This window comes from Parasteatoda tepidariorum, chromosome 7, assembly GCF_982258835.1.
Source record: "Parasteatoda tepidariorum strain Cologne lab strain chromosome 7, Ptep-v5.0, whole genome shotgun sequence".
NCBI classification, from domain to species: Eukaryota; Metazoa; Arthropoda; class Arachnida; order Araneae; family Theridiidae; genus Parasteatoda; species Parasteatoda tepidariorum.
In genome coordinates this window covers 31,914,140-31,938,352 of record NC_141761.1, presented here as the reverse complement: position 1 = coordinate 31,938,352, position 24,213 = coordinate 31,914,140, and the positions used below count along the sequence as shown (strand labels likewise).

The 24,213-nt window shown below is 28.6% G+C and overlaps 1 protein-coding gene across 1 annotated transcript in view; it reads left to right on the top strand.

Moving 5' to 3' along the window:
* The first annotated feature begins 3,273 nt into the window (after nucleotides 1-3,273).
* LOC107452215 (uncharacterized) overlaps nucleotides 3,274-24,213 on the top strand; it is a 166,357-nt gene continuing 145,417 nt past the window's right edge. Inside the window, exon 1 of the mRNA XM_043039333.3 lies at nucleotides 3,274-3,422. The gene's annotated coding sequence lies outside the window, so the exon portion shown is untranslated. The remainder of the gene's footprint in view (nucleotides 3,423-24,213) is intronic.

Genomic DNA, 24,213 nt, shown 5'->3' with positions numbered 1-24,213 from the left:
TGTTTCCTTCATTTTTTCTGTTTAGTAGTTGAATTTGAGAGCGTTAATTTTAAGAATAAAGACAAATTCTAAATTAAGAATAATATTTTAAGAGCACCATTTATGATTGAATAGTATTTCAAAATTATTTTTAAAACAAAATTAGACATTCAGAATTATTTTTGAAAACAATTTTGAATGTTATAAGAATAATTTTCAAAGAATGCTTTGTTTCATTTTAATTATTGAACATTTGCTACTATATCAAAATTTTCATTTATGCTTATTACCAAAATTTTTTTTTAAACTTCGAGATGTTAATTCGTACACTATAAGTATTTGAGATATGTTTCTCTTTTACTTTAATTTTTGTTTTGCTGTTTTATCTGATAAAAAATTGAAATGAAGGATATTAATAATTTTTAAATGAAGTTATACTAATTATTGGTTATATTTACACTCATTATAAATGTACTTTTTAATTTTAAAGATAATCAAGTACAAAATACTATTAATTGTATTAATGTTGGATACGAGAATATTCTCAAATATTCGCTTTGATACGAATATTCCCAAAAATATTTTCCAGAATTTTCTCCAAAAGATTATTACTGAGAATTTTACATCTATAACATATCTTAATATAAATAAATAAGAAATTTTTTTTTTAGGCACACTATGTGTAAAATGAAATTTAAGGGTAAAAATATGATGCCTTTATTGATTGATGTTATTAAACAAACAATTACTAATTTAAAATTAAAAGACTTAAAACGGTGACATTTCCGAACATAGGTTTCTATGCAATTTTAATCCTGATGATGTGACTCCCCTAGAAGTTTCTCGCAACATTTTCGCGAACCCCTGCTATACGTAACTTAAACTTGTAAAAATTTTTTAACTTGTTTAAACTTGTACATTTCGATAAGAAATAGACTTGAAAAGTTAGGAGCAAAACTAATTTCAGAATCCCCATCTCCGAATCAGGCAAAGATCAATTATTTGTATAAATGCAACAAAATATTTGTTCCCCAGTGTAATTAATGAATTATTCGGTTTCAAACATCACTTGCCCCTCACTAGAAAGCTCGTACGTACACCAAGAATAATAAAAAACTGAATTAAAATAAACTGGTAAATTTTTTTTAAAAATTTCGGTGTTTTAATATTAAAAATAATCACATATAAAATTCACTCGCCTTAATACACTCATTGCCATAAAAATTAGCAGACCTAGAACGAGTTCTTTGAACGAAACGAAAGTATCTATAGTTAATATATTATTTATACTAATTAATGCATTCATTTACACAAATTTTTAATAAACAAATGTCGGAGCATATAATAAATAAGCAAATCTAGACCGAAACTTTATCAATTAAAAAATATATAATGAAACCTACTAATCCTATTTATAGGGGGATACCCCAATACCCCACCTGCTAAGAAAGAGTGCCCTCAAACCCTGAATAGAAATTCTAGCGATGGGGCTGCTCTCTTTTATTTATTAAAAGAAATAAACTTGTTTTATCGATTAAAAAAAACTGCTCAACTTTTTCTTATTTTGTTAAAAAAAGAAAAGAAATCAGAAAATAAAGTTTAGTGTGAACAAATGTTTTGTGCATTCCATGATCCAAGCATTAAATTAGCTACCTAAATATAAATAATTTGATTTGAGAAATTAACCGAGATAGGCATTTTTTCTATTGTAAAAATCTAGGCCCATTACCCATACAATTCGATTTATTGAATGAAAAGAACAACATTGTTTTTAATTCTGTCCTAAAATGTAAGTTTCAGACAGATAAGTTTGTCCATAGTTTTGTGCATTCCATTATCCAAGCATTAAATTAGCTACCTAAATATAAATAGTTTGATTTGAGAAATTAACCGAGATAGTCATTTTTTTCTATTGTAAAAATCTAGGCCCATTACCCATACAATTCGATTTATTAAATGAAAAAAACAACATTGTTTTTAATTCTGTCCTAAAATGTAAGTTTCAGACAGATAAGTTTGTCCATAGTTTTGTACATTCCATTATCCAAGCATTAAATTAGCTACCTAAATATAAATAGTTTGATTTGAGAAATTAACCGAGATAGTCATTTTTTTCTATTGTAAAAATCTAGCCCCGTTACCCATACAATTCGATTTATTGAATGAAAAGAACAACATTGTTTTTAATTCTGTCCTAAAATTTAAGTTTAGTGTGAACGAACGTTTTGTACATTCCATTATCCAAGCATTAAGTTAGCTACCTAAATATAAATAATTAGATTTGAGAAATTCACCGAGATAGTCATTTTTTCTATTGTGAAATCTAGGCCCATTACCCATACAATTCGATTTATTGAATGAAAAGAACAACATTGTTTTTAATTCTGTCCTAAAATTTAAGTTTAGTGTGAACGAACGTTTTGTACATTCCATTATCCAAGCATTAAGTTAGCTACCTAAATATAAATAATTAGATTTGAGAAATTCACCGAGATAGTCATTTTTTCTATTGTGAAATCTAGCCCCATTACCCATACAATTCGGTTTATTGAATGAAAAGAACAACATTGTTTTTAATTCTGTCCTAAAATTTAAGTTTAGTGTGAACGAGCGTTTTGTACATTCCATTATCCAAGCATTAAATTAGCTGCATAAATATAAATTAATTAGATTTGAGAAATTAACCGAGACAGTCATTTTTTCTATTGTAAAATCTAGCCCCATTATCCATACAATTCGTTTTATTAAATGAAAAGAACAACATTGTTTTTAATTCTGTCCTAAAATTTAAGTTATTGACAGATAAGTTTGTCCATTCCATGATCCAAGCATTAAATTAGCTACCTAAATATAAATAATTTGATTTGAGAAATTAACCGAGATAGTCATTTTTTTCTATTGTAAAAATCTAGCCCCATTACCCATACAATTTGATTTATTGAATGAAAAGAACAACATTGTTTTTAATTCTGTCCTAAAATTTAAGTTTTAGACAGATAACCTTCAGCCGAAGACACACCCGAATTCCATAGCATTTTTTTACAAATACCACGATTGGGACAACTCCCATTCAATGAAGATGAGACTGATATTGCTACGGGCACCACTTTTTCCTCCCCCCCCCCCTCATCTTGTCACGAAGAAGACGGAGAGGCCAACAAGACGACAGAAAGGTTGAATATGCGACGATCTTCCAATCCTAGAAACAGGTTTGGTTCTGAAGTTTTGAAGGAAATATATGTTTGTCATTAAACATCAACTTCATTCCTCGCAGAAAATAAAAAGAAAATGTTCTTGAAGAATTCTTAACGTGAAGGCGGCAATCTAAGAATTCCACCTTAAATTCAATGCTGTCCGAGCTTCAGGTGTTTTTACGTGACTATTCTATCCCAAGAACTTGCTGTTCACCATTTTAATTCCCTACTTTGGAATTTCATTCTTCGGTATGTCTCATTTAAGGCTTTTTTTCTCATCTTCTTTTGAAAGATTTAAAGTGTTTTCATAAGCATCATCAAGCTTTAATTACTGAGCAGATGCGGGCTTTTGTCACCTTAGGCGATTCGTCCAACTGGGTCGGTTTGAAACATTGTGGACCTGAGCTAATTAGTTTTTAAATTATCATTTTATGTTTCGTAAATCACCCACAAAATGAATACAAAAACCGGATTAATTTTGGAATACAGTATTTTTTGCTTTCCCTGATTATTTTCGAAACAAATGAGCATTCAAGTAAAAATGAATTATGGCGGAGTTATTTTTTTATTAATCGTTGAGTTCTTCAATTCCCGTTTTTCTAAAACTAAAAAAAAAAGTATTATATATATATATATATATATATATATATAAGTTCAAAATGAAGAATAAAACAAAGAAAAATAATAGACATATGAAAAAAGGGGGTGGGAAATAATAAGTAAAAAAATAACAAACAACATTTTATTTAAAAAAAAAAAAAGTTTTTCTTAACTTTCTTAGTGTTTTCTTGCATTTATTTTTATATATATATATATATATATATATATATATATATATATATATATATATATATATATATATATATATATATATATATATATATATATATATATATATATATATATATATATATATATATATATATGATTTTAATCTCCTGAGAACCAACTACGTTCAATTCGTTGGACAATATTTAATACAATTGTATGACTTAAAAAAACACGTTTTTCCCCAATTTTTTTCCTCGTATGCGTTCACAAAGCGATTCTATCATTTTTGCAAAAATATAATTGGATTTATCCCCGTTGGTAGAAATTTTCAATTGCAATAAAAAGAAATTACAAGGAAGGCAAAAAAATTCGATTGAAGTAATTTTTTGGACAGTTATATAGCAAATACGACTACAAACTTACTATTTTAATCTAGTGGATTTTGTTTTAGGAGCAAAATGTGGAGAAATGCGTTCTAAAAACAACCTTTCACTTTTTACCTTTTACTTCACCAACCCTGATGACTGCCTCGCAGTAATTGTTGGTTCTTGCTTAAAACAGAAATATAGAAATAATAGAATAGAAAAAACTATGAAAGTTGAAATTATTCACTTAAATTATATGCACTGAAAAGAATTTTGTTTGCTTACGTTTGTGCCTCCACTTCTCACATGCAAACATTTTCTATTAAGATCTATTCGTGAACATAATAATTTTTCTTAGCAATCAAGTTTTAAAATAACATTTAAAATTAAGGATATATTGTTTTTATACAAATTTGGTGAGTGCTAAACCATAATTTAATATTTTCGATTTACCGAACAGGCTGATACATTAAATACAATTTGTGCACAAATCACAATGTGCATGAAGCAGATCGAATCTCTTAATCATTTAACAAATCTCATTGTAATTTAGAATACTATAATAATTGCACCAAAAAACAAAATAGATGTAAAACGGTTAATAAATTTAAATACGTTTATTTTAAAATCTAGCGTATTAAGGTAATATCATAGAATTACATTGTAGCAGAAAACTTTCCTTTAGCTTTAAACCCTTACGGAAAAATCGAGGTATTTTTGAATTATAAATGAGGAATTTTTAAAAGTATAAAAGAGGTTATTTAAATACGTCGTTAGGTTGAAAAGGGTGCAAATGAATACCTTAAAATTATCCCTAAATATGCCTCCAATAATTAAATATATCAACCTGAGGTGTTTAATTTTACATCTGTGGAGAGGTTGATATTTACTACTTTAAGGTGTTTCGTTTTCAACCTAAGGTTATTACTAAGGCCCGGATTTTGATGACATTTGCATTTTTATGCATTTTTTGCAATTTTGGACATTTTTTGTCTTTTAGAGCACTTTTTTAGATTTATAGGGCATTTTTCTTTAAATTTTGGGGCGTATTTTGCATTTTAATGCATTTTTAAAAGTTTTTTTGTTAATTTTTTCCAATTTTTACTATTTTTTATCAATTTTCATTATTACACTGGCTCCCAAACAATGAAGAAAATCTATAGAATATTAACAGGTGAAGCAAAATCTTTTCAAATTGAAGAAGAATTGTCAGTAAGTGAGACCGTCTTTTTCAAGTACGCACCTATAACATCAGTAGACGTTGAGAGAAGCTTCTGCAGGAATGAAAATTTACTTTCAGACAAGAGACGCTCGTTTACATTTCAAATTATCGAAAAACATTTAATAATCCAATGTAATTCTGATATTTAGTAATATGATGAGATGGAAGTTGTTATATCCATTAAAGTTTCTATACAAAATAAAAATATTTTCCTTTTTTTGCTATTTTAGGATATAAAACATTTTTTTAAAACTTTAATGAAGTATTGCATTGCTTTATATTTTTTTAATGACTCATAATAATTTTAAAGACCGAAATATTTTTTTAATTCAATATTTTTGCTTTATTTAAGGCATTTTTTGCGCAATTTTTGCATTTTTAAGGGCATTTTTGGCCCTTTTTAAGGGCATTTTTGGTCCTTTTTAAGGGCATTAGTTAAGATGTTTTAGGTCATCAAAATCCGGGCTCTAGTTATTACTTATCAACCTGAAGCATATTTTTTTACACTTGCAGAAGTATTTATTCAAAAACCTAAAGTGTTTCATTTAACACTTCACGTTATTATAAATCTACCTCAGGTGTATCTTTTGACATTGTAAAGGTAATTTTTTGAACGTGAGCTGTATTATGTTCTACCTCAGGTAATTATTTTTCAACCTCAAGTACCTAATTTTATGTTTGTAGAGGTATTTATTTATCAACCTAGGAGGAGCCGTTTTACACATCAGGTTATTTTGACCTCAGGTGTAATTTTTTTACTAACTTGAGGTGCATTATGTTCTACCTCAGGTTATTATATTTTTACCTCAAGTATATATTTTTATACTTGTAGAGGTATTTATTTATCTGCACAAGATGTGCCATTTTACACTTTCAGTTATAATAAATCAGTCCCAAGTGTATTTTTTGACACTTGGAAGGATTATTTTTTATAAACGTGAGGTGTTCCATGATTATCCTTACCTAAGATTATTCCACCTTAGATTATTTTTTCGTGACCTCAAGTATATATTTTTGTATTTTTAGAAGTAATAATTTATTAACCTAAGATGCGACATTTTACACCTCAAGCTTATATAGCTCAATCTAAGCTGTTTTTTTTCCTTTTCTTTTTAATACTTACGGATGGTAATTATTCTTTAACGTGAGGTGTTATACAGTCCATCTAGTTTATTAATTTTTAACCTCGATATTATATCAGTATATTATACATATATATATACAGTCAGAACTCTATTTAACGAACTTTCCTTTTACGAATTTTTTCGTGAAACCGAGAACATTTTGGAAATTTCTTCGTAAAATAACTTCCAAATAGCGAAGTGAATTTTCTATTTAACGAATTTTTCTTTGAGATCCACGTTCCCTCCCTCCGTAAAATTTCAGAGCACTTTAAACTTGTTAACGCATTTTATGGGGGAAATGCCCTTGAATTGATTTTTGAAGCCACTTAACTTTTGGAGAAAGCAGTTAGATCCCTTTCCCTTTTTGTTTGCATTTCAAACGAAAAACCCAGACAAATTTAACGGATTTTATCAGTAGCAATTATACTTAAGAACGCACGTGGTAATGCATGTTTAATATTACTTTTATAATAAATGCAGATATAATTTTATGCATAAATTCAGCTTCTTTTAGTTTAAAATGTATGTAGCATGATAGTGCAACACTGTTTTGCTCGATTCTTGCTTTCCATGCAGATTTCTTTTATGGTTTAGATTTTTAAAATATATAGTAGATACTACATTGCAAGATAAAGGTGTATTAATTGCTATTTTAATTATGTCTAGTGTTTATGAATTTAAAACCTGTTTTGTATCATTTAGTTTGACAAAAGGTGACTTTCTATTTAGCGAATTTTCTATGTAACGAACTTATTATCGTGATTTAGCGACTTCGTTAAATAGAGGTCCGACTGTATATATATATATATATATATGTATATGTTACCGTTAAAGTATGAAATCCGTTATTTTATAGAATACCTAGTTATTCCATGAAATAACTGATCGTGTCCGTTAAAGTGTAAAACTCTCTTGTATTTCACGGTTTAACTAGTTGTTTCATAGAATAACGATCTGCAGCCCGTTAAAGTGTAAAATAATCTATATCATAATCATATATCTCGCACGACAAATACATTTATCTTCCACCCCTACTGCATTTATGAACTATTCAACAAAAAATGTTTTTGTTTTAGAAATAATGTTCTTTGTAATTTCAAGTGTCATTTTAGTAATTCTTGTTGTAACAAATGATTTTCTGGTACATTTCCATAAATACCATTTATACGCTGCATAAATAAGATAAATTGCTTCTTTTTCAATTTAATTGTCTATCATTAGTTTATTTATAGAATACCTAGTTATTTTAATTTAGATAAATTGTTTATTTTACACTTTAACTGTCTCTCATTAGTTAATTCATAGAATACCTAGTTATTTCATAGAATAACTAGTTAAAGTGTCAAATTAATAACATATTACACACTTTAACAGACACGATCAGTTATTTCATGGAATAACTAGGTATTCTATGAAATAACTGCATTATATACTTTAACGGTAACATATATATATTATAAGGAATAATGCATATCTTTTCATTTTTTCACTAGTAAAACTCTTCACTTATTAATCAGAAGTTTTTAAGATTACACCTTCGGCAGTAATTGCTTCTTTTGTTAAACTAAAGAAAGTTTAAAATACATAATTCTCCTGTAATTTTAATAGATTAAATTAAATCATCTTGAGATGACAACTTATCCGAATTCTACAGTTAAAAAAAATTTATTTGTAAGAACTTACTTTTTATAAGATAGACGTCTAAGGTGCTTTAATTTTTAAGGCTATAAAACTGAAAATTTAATTAATTAGTCAGCTGAAAATCAAAATACTTTTATTTAAAACTAAAATTTCATTCTTTTTACAAACCAATAAAATTATTTTAAATCTTGATTCTTTCTCCCTGTTGAAACTTGGAGGTATTGAAACCTAAAAGAAAATAATATGAATTAGTAAAAAAGTCATATTTACAATAATAGCGACAGATATTGTTTTTTCCATGATTTAAATTAACTGGATGGAATTAACTTTCTTTTTCAGATAGGCATTCTACTTCTGTCATTTCTATTCAATCCTCGTAGCTAAAAGCGTTTAAAAGTGTGACAGGTACCACAGCCTCAAAATAAAATACAATGAAGAAAGTACTGCCATTAACAACCTTTACTTTCAAATATATAATTTCAATCTTATTTGGAAATTTTAACACTTTTTATTTTCTTATAATGGAGTCTACATCGTTCATTATGGTACTTGTAAGTTTGATAATTAGATTTTCTTTCCTTTTTTTTCTTACAAATCTTTAAACTCAATAAGACTAATCTACATTTGTAAACTTTTTGTCAGACTTTATAGTTTTTTAATAAATTTTTGACGCTGATTCTGCAAAGGACTTCCGTTATTGTCGATTACATCAGAGTTTCTTAAAAAATAGTTATTTTAATATTTTAAACAATGTAATCAAGAATCAACAATCGTTTAATAACATAAAATTTTAAAGTTATGTACCAATTTTTATGCATTTCTTACACTCAATCGAATAAAACTAACCACAAGCTGATTTGTTTTAACGTTGTGAGCAATTTTATGAGAGGAAAATGTCTAAGAGAGAACGATTTGAAATAGTAATGCTTTTAAAAGAAGTTGAGTAAAATATTTCCTACTTAACTTATAATACCGAGCAGAATAAAACTAATTGATAGTTGTTACTATCATTTGTTTAAATATAAAAACATATCTCATAGGATGAAATTCAAAAAAATGCATATAAGTTTAAAACGATAAGTGTTTTTATTTGCAATTGATTTTTATTCGTTGTGCATGCGTTGTGTTGCAAATTACCTTCATCATAAGTAAAAAGTTTTTTTATCGTAGACTTTCCAAGTTTTCTATTCGCGACGGAAACGTCGACAACGAGCGCGGGCAAAAAAAAAAAAAAAAAAAAAAAAAAAAAAAAAAAAAAATCGAGTTTTTAAATTTTAAAACGGTTGAGATATTATTTAAAATTTGAATTCTCAAGAATTATTCGACGATTTCATTTAAATCTTGTATTTTGCCGTATAAAATTACTGTGTTTAAAATTGATGTAAAAATTTTTATACCTTACAATTCAAAATTTTTCGACTAGTATCAAATAAAATAATAATAATGAATAATAAATAATTATTAATAATTATTTTTTTGTGTAGTATCTTAGGATAAATGAATTTTATAATTGAGTGCAAAAATTTTTTCGATTCGCTTAAAAAGTTCTCGAGATATAGCCAAATACGCAAAAACTAAGATTTACATTAAGGGGTTCAAACTTTCGACCCTTCTCCTGACTAAGCGATGGAGACTATAATTACCACAAGGTTACCCCTCCTTCATATTTTAATAATCAAGAAATCGTTTGGAAAAAAAAAGAGAAAGTTCATTTTTGTGTATGATTTCGTAACTTAAAATATCGTCTGCATTAATTAGAAGCGTTGATTTTGAGTTCTGCGAAGCATTGATTTTGAGTTCTACTACGTGAAAATCTGTTTATTAGATCAAAATTTATTCATAGTGTTCTTTTTTTTTCGTGCACTGTACATCTTGCTTCTTGATGCTCTGGAATATTGTTTAATTCTTATAAATACTCATTCCCTAGTTAAAGGTGTGAGTTCCTCATTATTCTCGATAGCGAACGGAGCCCTGATTATTTGCCTCTAGGCTACCACGTTATTTATAGTTTTTATTTTCACTTTTATTCATTTTCAACTTTAATGTTGGCAACTTTACGTTTTCTGTTTCAAATCTGTTTTTTCCTTCTTATTAACGTCTGACGAGACTTGTGACTGGGCACCTATTTTATGAGAGCTGGTAATATGTTTGCTTTTTCCACCTTTATAATTTTTAAGGCAAATGAAGATTTTACATTCATAACGATCTCTTTAACTTGGTCTCAATCGATTTGGCGTATAACAATAGCTTAATAAATAATTAGCAAACTTAGTTTGCACCGTCTTAGTATTAAGAAACAGATATTATAGTTCCACGAAAAACCGATTATTCTAAAAGTGATACGTTGGGGCAACTGTACATCGTAAATATTGTAATTGCTAAATCTGTGCTGTACTTGTCCCTCCGATTTCTTTGTATTATTTTCTTGCTTGCTACTTTTTGCTATTTTAAGTTTCAATAAACTTCCTTTAGGTTTCAATTTTTAGGTTGTAATTTAATTAATGTTTTTCGAATACTCTTTCGCCAGGCGAAATAAAAAAATCTTCACTTCAAGTGCTAAATACTTGAGTCTAAGCTATGTTTTAAACTATGCATACTACATATTTCGGGGACCGTCAATATATTGCGTAAGAACCTAAAGAGGGTAATTAGGTTTGTGATTTGCTTATATTTGCTGGCAAAGTGCTTATTTATTTTGCTTATTTTTTGCTGAGAGGTATGAGCAATTTTTACGTAGCACACTAAAATATCTTTATTTTCAAGGTTTTAAAATGCAAAATTAATGTAAAAGAAATTTTGAGAAAAATTTCGAGTTTGGACTAAAAGTTACATTTGAAGAAATAAAAACTTAGAAAAAAAAAATTCTTAATCTAGTTTCAGAACTTTACAACGAAAACTTTTTAATAAAATAAATGTTTTAACGTAAATTTTGCTTTATATAAAGTCTTTTATTTGAATTGAATGCTAATATTCTTAAAATTAAATTAAAAGTTAAAGGAGAAAAAAAGGGTAGTTTGCGTAAGTTTTTTAATTTGCTTATTATTGTTTGAGGGGAAGTTCAGAAATATCGAAAATATGCTTGCGCAATATTTGAACTGCCTTTTGCCGTATTTGGATATTAGAACGAACAAATAATTTAAATATTTTAAAAGTTATTAAATTTTTTCAAAGATCACCAATTTGGCGAGATTTTTCCACTTTCATGGAAATTACCGAAATTAATAGATAATTTTCTATTTTTACAAATTTTTATGAGCTTAGATGTTCAGCGTTGGATTGCTTTTTAAATACTTAATTAAATCACAAACACTTCTTATTGTCACAAAACTGTGACTTTTTATTGACATTTTTAACCATTTTCAGAATTAGTTGGCATAGTGAGCACTGGCTAGACTTGACCTAACAGTCTTAAACAACTGTTGCAGACTCACAGCAATCTATCTATATTATATAAAACGCTAATACGTACGTATGTATGTATGTATGTATCAATAAAACCGATGATATTTCTTTTCACGCGCTGGCAACAGTTTTCATTTTTAATTGTTTGGATTCGGCGCGCAAGAGCACGTAGTGAGCAACCAGATAACAATAACCAGAGTGAGCATTATCAGGTTGTTCAATTCAGATTCATGCACTAAAAACATGACAATATATTAATTTAAACTCAATTGGGTATAATATGAAAAAAACACAACTACTTCGATTTAGTAGGAACAACATATGACGCAATGCTAAACGAATGGAATTTAGTTGTTGTTTATTTAGTTATTGTTGTTAGTAGTTGTTGTTATTTGTTTTAGTTGTTGTTGCTTATTTAGTTGTATTTAGTTTCAATAACTTTTCTTTATAATGCAATAAAATCTGGCGAGCAGCTATTTAAACGATCGAACACTTCGTTTGTTTATTTGTGGCTTGAAGTTAGGCTCGCAAAAAATGCCGTTCATGGGTTAAATTTAGTAGGAACAACACAACCTGTGACGTAGGCTATATTATACCCAATTAGGAATTAATTAATTGAAGTGAGAATGCTTTAAAAGGCCGCTGTTGAATTGATATTTTTCTACTGGGAGCTACCTAAATGTCTAAAAAACGTTTAAGTGTTTGTATTGAATGCATTGAATTTTTTTATATTTCGCGTTTATTTATGCATTGAATTTTCACACTTTAAAATGCAGAATATTAGTGAAGCAATATTTGATAATTTATTTTGCTAATATTTTTCTTATTTAGCTAATGTTTTGATTTTTTCATCATGTACAATCTAAATAGCTAATATACTTTTTTAAAAGCCAATAATAGTCTTTGATGACAATATATTATGTCTTTGTGCTAGAACATTGTGTTCATTGGCGAGCGAGCGCAGCGAGCCATGGTTCACGGCGTGAACCACATAGGATTGCGTAGCAATTCTCGGGGGGTTGGCGAGCGTTAGCGAGCAGGGGGCGGAGCCTCCTAGTTATGAAAATTGTATATTACTCGCAAAAATAGCTTTATTTCATGTGACTACAAACCCCTCAAAAAATAGCCTTATGGACTTATAATTTTTTAAAGCTGTGTAAATTCATAAATTGAAAACCAATTACGAATTAAATATTACGAACTTATAAAAACGAATATTGTTTATCGTTTTAGATCACAAACGCTTTCCATTTTCACAAAACTGTGACTTTTCTTTATATTGACGTTTTGCGAGCATGGAGAGCGCTGGCTAAAGATAAGTTAAACTTGACCTAACAGTTGTGAGTAATTGTTGCAAACTCACAGCAATTATGAGAATAGCATATTGTTCGCAAAAATAGCGTTATTTCACGTGACGACAGATTCTTCGAAAAACACCATTATGGACATGGAATTATAATTTTTTAAAGCTGTGTTAACAAAATTGGTAAATTGAAGACCAATTACGAATTAAATATTGTGAACTTATAAAAACGAATACTGTTTATCGAATTCGATCATAAGCGCTTTTCATTTTCACGAAACTGTGACTTTTCTTTATATTGACGTTTTGCGAGCATGGTGAGCTCTGGCTAAAGATAAGTTAAACTTGACCTAACAGTCGTGAGTAACTGTTGAAAACTCACAACAATTATGAAAATAGCATATTGTTCGCAAAAATAGCGTTATTTCACGTGACGACAGAGTTTTCGAAAAACAACATTATGGACATGGAATTATAATTTTTTAGAGTTGTGTTAACGAAATTGGTAAATTGAAAACCAATTACGAATTAAATATTGTGAACTTATAAAAACGAATATTGTATAGTGACTAAATTTAATAGTTTTTTACACCCCTAAAGGAGTAGGAATAAATTAAGCGACTTAGTGACGTCAGCGCTTCCCTAAATACGCGGGATTAGGCCTCGAGATTTTAATACGACGATTCCTTTTTATTACAGTGCTTTTATTTGATGCGTTAATTGTACTGTTAAATAAAAAGAAACAAAATTTTTTGTTACCGTTCATAAAAGCAGTTAAAATCATAGAGAAAAAGGTCGAATTACTTCAACTGGGTTGAGAAAAATAATTTTAAAACGGAACGAAACTGGTTCGAAGGTGGAAGGGGTCGAGAGCCTGCAGATGAGTAGTTAAGTGGTAGATGAAGCAATATGGCTGGTCGAGGTTAATATGTCAGATGCATGCGAAAACAGTAGTGTTCACGCTTTAACGGTACTTCAGCAGAAAAGAGAATTGTTCTAAATAAATAGCTTTCGAAATGAAAATCACCTATCTTTCTTCAGAGTGATGCGAGACTATGGTTGGTATGGGCGTGTATAATATTACGTATCCTTGAAGAAGAGATATTTTATTTTTGAACACTAGACTGAAATTAATTTTATTTGAAATTAGGACACACATTTGTCTTATATTTACAAAATAACAGCTTGAATGTCTATATGTCAGTACATTGAAACCTATTTGACCACTTGTGGTGCATTGCTCTAGTGGTCAATAACTTAAAACAAATAGTCAACATATAAAAGGATATTTGTCCTTGCTCCTTTTTTAACCATATTTTATAGCATGTCAGTCGTATTTAAACTATGTTATTACATATTTCTTATATATTATCGATCTAAACAAACACAAATGCGCACAATTATGAAATGCATTTATCTAAAGATAATTTCATGCAAAAAATAACTTTTAGTGAATATATATTATTTTATTTAATAACAGTCGAAAAAAATTTTGAATTGTAAGGTATACAATTTTCAACATCATTTTAAAGACTAATTTTACATGGCAAAATATAGATCCTGAGCGAAATCGGTCGAATAGTTCATTTGAAATCGAATTTTTAAAACAAATTGGGTTTTTAAAATTTGATCTCAAAGAAACTATTCGTCGGATTTCGCTCAGATTTTGTATTTTGCCATGCAAAATTACATTCTTCAAAATGATGCTAAAAATCGTACACAATTTATACATCAAATAGTAAACGTAAATTTTTTTTCTAATATTATTAAATAAAATAATAAATATTTAATAAAAGTTATTTTTTGTATCTTTGAGTAAACGAATCTTTGGATAAATAAATTTTTTAATTGTGTACAAAAATATTTCAATTCGCTTGAAAAGTTCTCGAGATATGGGGAAATACGCAAAAAGTAAAACTAGCATTGAGGGGACCAAACTTAGGACCGCTCTCCTGATCAAACTATTGGAATCATATTTCCTAGACCAGGGGTGGCGAACCTTTATACACCAACGTGCCATTTTTTCTAAAAAATTGTTTGATGAGGTCATAGACGTGCCGTCAAGTAATTTTGACTTCGTGATTATTGGGAAAATAATAATACTAAATACTATCAACTCAAAACTCTTTATTTACATTGAAAAAAAAAAAAGAAAAAGAAAAACATTTTGCAATGTCTCAGTTATACGCGTAATTCAACTTAAAGTAACATCAGTGTGACTTCTGTTGTTGCAGATTAGATGACAAATAACTTATATTAGGTTGTAAGATGTTAATTTAAGCAGGACTGTTAATTTTTTTGCTAGTTATTTATTGTTAGCTTGTTTTTTATGGTTATTAATTGTTTTTTTAGCATTAATTGTTAATTTTTATTAATAATTGTTTATTATTTTGTGTGAATTTTAATTTGTTACATATGCTTCATAGTGTAATACCATTTGTGTAATAACAAATGTGATCGGTGGCGTGCCCGAAATATTGTGTCGGGTGCCATAAATGGCACGCGTGCCATTGGTTCGCCATTCCTGTCCTAGACTGTTACCCCTTATATTTTGGGGGTCAGAAATCCAAATCCGTTGAAAAAAGGGTATGTTTATTCAGAGAAAGACCGTGTTTGTGTCTGATTTCGTAATTTAAAATATAGTCTGCACTAATTGATTAGCATATTTGAGGTCATCATTTCGAACCATTAAGATTGAGTCCTGGAAAATGAGGATTCGATCATTAGATCAAAAGTTATTCAGGGTGATCCGCGCACTGTATCATTTGTGGGATATGCATGCTATTTATTTATGATAAAAAATTTCTTAAAATGTCAGTTCTCAAGATAAGTGCAATTAAAAAACTTAAATCCTTTTTTTTTATATATATAAATTTATTTTATTATACTGGCTAGCCTATTGATAACAAAAGCACTCAATTGTCAAAAATGGGTTTACGTTAACTTTCAATATCATTTCACTAATTCAATAAAAATTTAGTGCAAAACAAAATCATGAAAAATTTTCTGAAAAACTTTTCCTTTCCAGTCAACTTATGAAAAGTTTAACTTTCAATAGCATTCGAAAACTCTTAAAAAAGTTGCCTTAATTCAGTGGTTAACAAACCAGATAGACAAGTTACATAGATCTACATCTTACTGTATAGGATAAATTCAATATCTTAAGACAGAGGCTAACTTACAAGAGTGACCGATTTGTCAAATTTTTCTGTATGCAATAGTAATAATAACTTGCTAACTGATCTATCAATTTAAATGTCATGTTAACAATCTGTTTGAGATAAGTAAAAGAAACATTTCTGTAACTGGCAAAATTCTACCGTAAATTAATTTTTCATAGATTTTAATGTAAATGTTGACCTCTTAAAATTTTTTTTATTGATTCATTTAGATTCTAATTCTAAATTCTAATTATTCTCTTTTCAATGAGTTGTCTGTTTCGTTTTCCCTGATATCAAAATTTAAATAGCACTTTAACATCACCTCATTGGGTCATGTGATCCCGACTTAACGAAATAGTAGAGAAACGGATTATTTGGTTTCATTAATTTTGGATAAAATTATAAAATAAAATTAACATTAGGATAAAATTTATATTTAGGGGTCCAAAATTTTTCCGCTCTCCTGACTAAACTATCGGGACTAGATTACCACTACACCATATAATTTAAGAGTCAGATACCCGAATCCGTCAAAAAAAGGTATGTTTATTCGAGAAAGTGAGTTTTTGTGTCTGATTTCGTAACTTAAAATACCGTCTGCTTTAATTAATTAGCATTTTTGAAGTCTCCCCATCGAACCATTACAACTAAGTTTAAAAACGTGAAGATCCGGTCCTTAGATCAAATTTTATTCAAAATTATCCTTTTTTTTGCGCACTATACTTTGAGTACAATATAATAAAACATCGATATTTAATAGTTACTACGAGAATTAATGACTGTTGAATTTCCTGTGAAAAATACCGTGATGGCCGTTTTTCCGGCAATTACAGAATTGAAATTTAACGTATTGAAGAGACCATTTTCATTTATGTATTTGAGTTTTTTTTTAAATTTTAATTTATTTGAAAGTTATTGCAATTTTAAGTGCTTTTTCGTGAATTTGTTTTTTATTTTTTTGTAATAATGATCATTTATTCATTGTTGTAAAAAAAAATTAATCTCTCTCGAGATCTTCATTTTATAAACTCGCGCTTGTCAAAAGTAACTAAATAAATGAATAAATGTAATATTAAAATAAGAAAGTGAAAGATTAGATGTCTCCAGATTTAAATCTCAACACTTGTAAGGAAATTTTTAAAAATATAAATGTTTCAAGGATATAAACCTTTTACATTTTGAACTGTTACATGATATAAGGTTATCGCTTTTATAGTGATAACAATTAAAAATCACTTCCCATTTATTACTTCGTACTGTGTCGCACATTCCTTTTTTTTTAAGTTGAAATATTGTTTTTTAAGTACCTACAGATTATTTTTCCAATCTAGTTACCCGTTAATTTCTTTAAAACAAACTATGCTTACGTAAAATAAAAATATATTCATTTAAAAAATTATCTTTTTGAACGTCTTTTAAGAGGAAAAAAAATGATTACTGAGAAGCAACCACGAGGTTGGTGAGAGGAGTGAATAGGTGCTAAAGCCTCCTAGGTTTTTATTTTTTAAGAAAAAATTAAGCTTATATATATTAACAGTACAAAGATGGGTTTAAGTACAATGGACTAATAATCAGGACTCAACCAAGAAACTTTCTCCGTCAGGGTATGAGAAACATTAATGATTTTATTTACAAAATAATTTTTTTAGTGTTTTCTTTTCAAGTTTTAAAATAGTTAAAAAAGTACGACAAAAGGGAATATTTTTATGAAAACATCGCAGAAATGTCATATATACCCTACTACGTTATTTTCCAGTCATATTTTTATTGAAGAGATTCTAAAAATACTAAATTTACAGCTACGAGGAAATTTTTTAAAGAAAACATTCCAAAAATGTTACATACACTATCATTTCTATTATTTTCCCACCATCTTATAAAAGATTCCAAAAATATTACATTTGCTACTAAACGCACATATTTCAAAATATGCTTTACCATTTTGATTATTTTTGCAACGTTCTTTTAAAGGACTTCATAAATGCTACATTTGCAATTAAGAGGAAATAATAATAATAAAAAAGAAATTCCAAAAATTTTATGTTACATTTTAATTATTTGTCTGTCCTTTTATAGAGGGTTCCTAAAAGATTACATTTCAAATAAGATGGAATATTTTAAAAAAGTATCCCAAAAATGTTATTTTACCATCTTGATTCCCGTTATTTTTTTAAGGGATTCCAAAAGAATTACATTCGTAACTAAAAGGAAATATTTAAAAGAAAAAAATTCCAAACATATTTCTAAACTGTTTTGAATATTTGAACGTCACTTTTAAAGATTTCCAAAAATATTACGTTTATAATTAGGAGGAAATATTGCAAAGAAAACATTTGCGTTCAATAAAATGGTGCAGTATTATTTTGACTGTTTTCCCGCTATTTTTTAATGGCTACCGGAAAAATAATATTTACAACTAAGAGGAATAATTAAGAAAAAATCTTTACCATTTTGATTAAGTATTAAGGAAACATAAGAAATGTTAAATTTTTTACCAAATTTTCCGGTGTTGATTAAATTTTTTATCTCTAGGAAACATAAAAAGATAATGGTTCTAAACAGTTTCTCTTTTCTGTCGGTGCATTCGAATTCGACAGCAAAATTATACGCCAATAGAATCCTTACATAACAAAAAAATCGGATCTTTCTTTATGGGTAAAACAGTATTTACCTGTTAATTATTTATTTATCTCTTATTAAAAGCCTTTTTATTCTGTTTTGCCTTGATTATCGGGATATTTAATATGCTATTCGTTGAAATTATCTTAAACTATTTTTAACTATTATTTTACCCCTTTTGCCATTTCTGCTATTTCGAATAGAAAGTAATATGAGTGGTGTAAATCAACAAAGAGTTGGTGGATGGGAGGTAGGAAGGTCAGAGAGTATTATGAAAAAAGATTTGCTTACTGTTTTACAAGCATTTAATGGTAACGAAGTTATATTTACCTTTTAATAAAGATAATTTTTATTTTTATAAATTATTTTAACGAATACTATGTCTAGTCTACATAGGCAACTGCAACAATTGAAATCTTAGGCTCAAAATAATCTTTTTGACTGTGGCCGGGATAGCCTGGTTGGTAGGGCGCTGGGCTCATGTCCCAGAGTTCGTGGATTCGAACCCCGCTGGCCGAAGACGTAAGCTTTAGTAAGACGTAGTAAAGTGACTGATTCACGTTAAATCTGTCGAGTCGCAAAAGTCCTCCATGTTCCAATAACAAATCAATAACTCTGGGGGTACTGGACTGTAGATCGATCGTTTTCTGATTCAGGTCAAAATTACGATCTGTGGATGAATGAATGGATGTATGAATGGGTCCGCTCGATAAACGGGTATGACGTATGGTGGGGCATAAGTCGAATTCTTGACCATAGATGGCGCCACTGGAAAACAAGAGCAATCGCACCCCCTCTGCCTTAACAGGCATACGTCAACAACAATCTTTTTGACGAAAAGCATTTAACTAGTTTTTGTAGTAACCTAAAATTAAGTATGAATTTCAAAAAAGATGATTTTGGATGTTGTTGCAACGATAACCGTTCAAAATGATTGGGTTTAAATGTCATTCCTATAAAATGAAGAACTAAATCTGTGGAATCAAATCTGTGCTAATACAATAAAAATTGTGGGATTTATTTTAATTGAAAACTACTACTTAATTTAGACATTACATTCTGTTAATCGTTAAAAAGCAAAAATGATTGCGATACAATCGTGGGGCTGGTGAGCGTAACGAATAGGGGGTGTCCCCTTACTGATAAATAAAAAAGCTTTATTAAAAGCTCGTATTCTGGTTAGAATGTAGAATAGGGTGCATCTTGGATTGACACTGTAACTTGGAGCTTTTATTTCATATGAAATCTTCCATTTTCCTATTATTTTTAATTGCAATTTCTTATTGTTAGAAAATCTCACTTTGATGTCATTCTTATTGTTTTTTGTAAAAACATAAAAAAATTACCAAAATAAGAAGGACATCTATTGTAAACTATTAGCCGTGTTCAGTATAAAAGCGCTTTCAAAAATGTTTGTACTTTTTCAATTGTTAATAAATTTTTCATTGTAATTAATTTTTAGTTTTTATCAATTTTTCATCAACTGAAACATTAAATTATTAAATGTGCTCAGATTTTATTTCGAAAAGCAAATTCGAATCTATTTAGTTTAAAAAGTTCTCTATAAACCATGTAGATTATGGTACAAGAAGGAACTCTTTCTCCAACTAATATATAAATGCTATAGTTTTCATTTAAATTGATAATAATAATAAATAAAATTAAATGAGTAAAATCTAGAGTCTTGAACTTATTAGAAAGTACTGACGCTTTCAAAAAATCATTTAGTAACTTATTATTAATTAGTTATAGAAATTAAATATAAAAAAATAATAATATAAATCTAGATACAAGCTAAACTTAAGCTAATTTCTAAAATTTAAAATGTTTTTTTTTTGCTTAAATTTGCGATAAATTTGAAAACATCAATTTCTCTTGCAAGTGATAGAATGACAAAAATGATTTGAGACTATCCGTTTGAGATGCGTAAAATAAAAATTTAAAAAGTAGCCTTTTATTGCGATTGACTTTGGAGGAATGTTTCTTTGCTTTCATCGAATTTCAAGATGAAATAAAAAACTACCCAAAAGAACGTGTAAGGTTGATATTGAATTGAAAGAATGCTGTTTAACCCTTGACTGGTTGCTTTTTATCTTTATTTTTCAGGACCGTATGAAGATTAAGTTATAAAAAAATATTTAAGAGTGGATTGGCTGAAAAATTAGCAGTTATATGTAAACCTAGCGCATCATTTACCTGTTCCTTATCTCAATAATCTTGGACCTGAAAGCTAAAGGCACGTAACATAACTAAGACTTGAGAAGAATTATAAGATAAAGCGTCGTGGCGAGTATTAACGATTTCCAAACAGTAGGTAGCGGAGGCGAAAGATTTTTGAATAAATATTTCTCTAAAATGTTTATCAAAATAGCAATCCTTTTTGATGTTGAATCATACTAGTATCAGTTTTAATTCTTTTTATCTCTTTATTTTGAAACAAATGAGGAAAAGGATATGTCTTAGAACTTTTATTCCCGAGGGTAAAGTTTCCTTAAAATCGAGAGTTTATCAAAATAGAAAGAAACAATTTCATTCAGACTCTGAAGATATTTAAATTTCTTGTTGGTGTTGAACTTTAAAAAAAAAGAAAAAAAAGAAAAGGAAACTTCTAAAAAGTTTTTGGATATAAAGAGATATAGAGATAGCGGAAATATAGAGATATTTAAAAGAACCGACATTTATTAGCTCTTACTTTGTAACGCAATAAACTCGTCTTAAAAGTTACATTTGTAATATATACTCAGCCATTACGAAATTTTGAACTTTACACCGTAGTGGTTATACATAGTATTTAAAAAAGTACAAACCTTCTAATTGATTTGATTGGGTCGTTGACTTTTGGGTTCATTCGTTAACCCTTTGATGCAGAATTTTTGTTAAGCATAATTTTCATTATTTTATTTTAGTTTAAGTCAAAATAAGTGAAAAATATTATATTTAGCATTTTAATCATGTATCATCATTATGAAATGCAGCTTGAAACACCAGTGCCTTTTTCTGAGTTAAAAGTAAAATCTTTTAAATACGGTTCACTTACAAACAATATTTTTTTCATATTTGCGATTCATCATTGAAGTTTTTTTAATTTGCAAAATCAATTATTCATAAATTTTTGAATACGAATGAAAAAAACTTTTTTTTAAACTACTTTTTTGGATTTTATATTTTAGTACAAATTTAATTCCGATAATCTAATAGATTTTTCAGTAACTATTAGACTGTTTTTTTTTTAATTACAAAATAACAAAATATATTTTTGCTTGTAATTAGAGAGTCAGAAAAAATATATAAAAGGAACATCCCACCTGCGTCAAAACATTAACAATGCGTTGTGTTGTGCCCATTTTTCTTAAAACGCATTTTGAGCCTTTTGTTTTTAAACAAGCACTGTTCAATTTTTGGTTTTAAACATAAGAATGACTTCTCTTACTACTCGGAAAGTACAATTTCATTTTTCGGTTATAAAGTATTTTTTTTCTCCCTACATACAATTTCCTACATTTTGAAATTATTTTAATTAAATTATTTTTCTGCATTTTTATAACAGCCATTTCCTTTATTGCTGTTATAAAAATGCGTTCCCATAAGAAATTCACAAGAGAGCGCAATTTCATTTAAAAGTAATAGTAAAGCATAAGCTTTTCCATTTCATCATTAGATTTATAAAATTAGTTTCAATTGATTTTCCCCTCCATTACATATGTATAATTTAAACACATACATCAGTGTTTCCCAAACTTATGAGTTTTGTGTACCCTTTCTAAATTTATCGTAACGCTGCGTACCACTAATAAAAAAAATTGAATGTATTTTTTACTATAAAAAAATTGCACAAAAGTTAAAACTCACAACTGACTGTTGACACCACTCATTATTAACTGTTAACTCTGCAAAAAATAGCCAATAGAAAAATACGTAATCGTAAATTTTCATGGCTATCTTTGTTTTGAAATAACAATTTTTGGAAGTTTCGTTTGTTGCAAGATATTTCTCATAAGAACACGTACCCCCATTAAACTGTTCCCGTACCCCTGGGGGTATGCGTACCACACTTTGGGAAACACTGACATACATAAATGTATGATAATTGCCCGAAGGTGGTATGCGCACATAATCTGTGTTGAAAGATAAAAATATTTTTGTCCACAATTGATATGTCGCTACAAACTGGGAAGTTCATTTTTGGAACGATTAAGAGTTGGGAGATATGCTCTATATATGTTATCGCTGATTGATGTGTTGAAATCAGTTATTCTTTAGGTTATCTAGTTAATGTGCAGATTAGCTAGGATAGAGTGCCCAATTACCTAGGTTATCTGCAAACTACCTAGATAATGTGCACATTACGTAAATAGGCACTTGAAAATAGATCTTCGGAATATCAGCAAAGTGTTTATTACTTTAAATTTAAACCATTAATTTAGGATGATAATTTAAAGGATTTCACTAATAAAAATCAATAAGGAAAAATTACTAATAAACCTTTCAGTATCAAGAGAATATCTCAGTCTCCCTATTACAGTTTCCATGGAAACAATCCTGTGCATAATTCCGTAGGATAGTTTTTAACTCATATAGTATGTCAGTTATTTCAACTAATACTTGCATAAGCATTAAACTTTTGTAATATTGCCCACCTCTTAGAACTGCACGTGCCGGGCAATGATGAATCCCAAATTAAGGCAATAAAAGACAAATAATTTCAATCGTTACTCTTATTTTATTACAAAACCTATACTTACATAATTTTTCAATAATCATTATACTAAACTAGGAACAAAATGTCTGTACACGAAATAACCAAATAAAAAACAACTGTATATAAAGCAACTATATACAAATAATATAGAAACAAAATAGCTGTGAACAAAAACGCTTATATCTAATGATACTTATATCTAATTACTTAAATGTAATATTTTGATAAACAGAAACACTTATGTCTCATTTATGAGTACTCACATCCTTAAACGTTAAACTTAAGTAGATCTACTAATATAATTTTAATCTACGCTGATGGAAAATATAAGCCAACGCCAAAAAAAAAAAAAAAAAAGTAGAGTAATGAAATTTTAGCAATGCTTTTGTCTGAGCAACATATTTAATTGATTACAGTTTCAAGATCACAGGTTAGTGCAATTAAGAGAAAACAGTTTGAAATGTGAAATACTGGTACATTAATAACCAGAATTTTGAATGCAAGAATGCCAACGGGAATGCATTGTGTCATACAGATGCCGTATTTCATTTTGTGGGATGGAGTTCCATGCCTCTTACACTTGGTCAGTCAACCCGGGAATAGTTAATGATGGTTGTGGATGACGCTGAAGATGTCCAATGATGTCCCATACGAGCTCAATTGATGAAAGATGTGGTGATCTAGCAGGCCAAGACAACATGTGTTGGCATGTATTAGGGTGAGCGTTATCCTA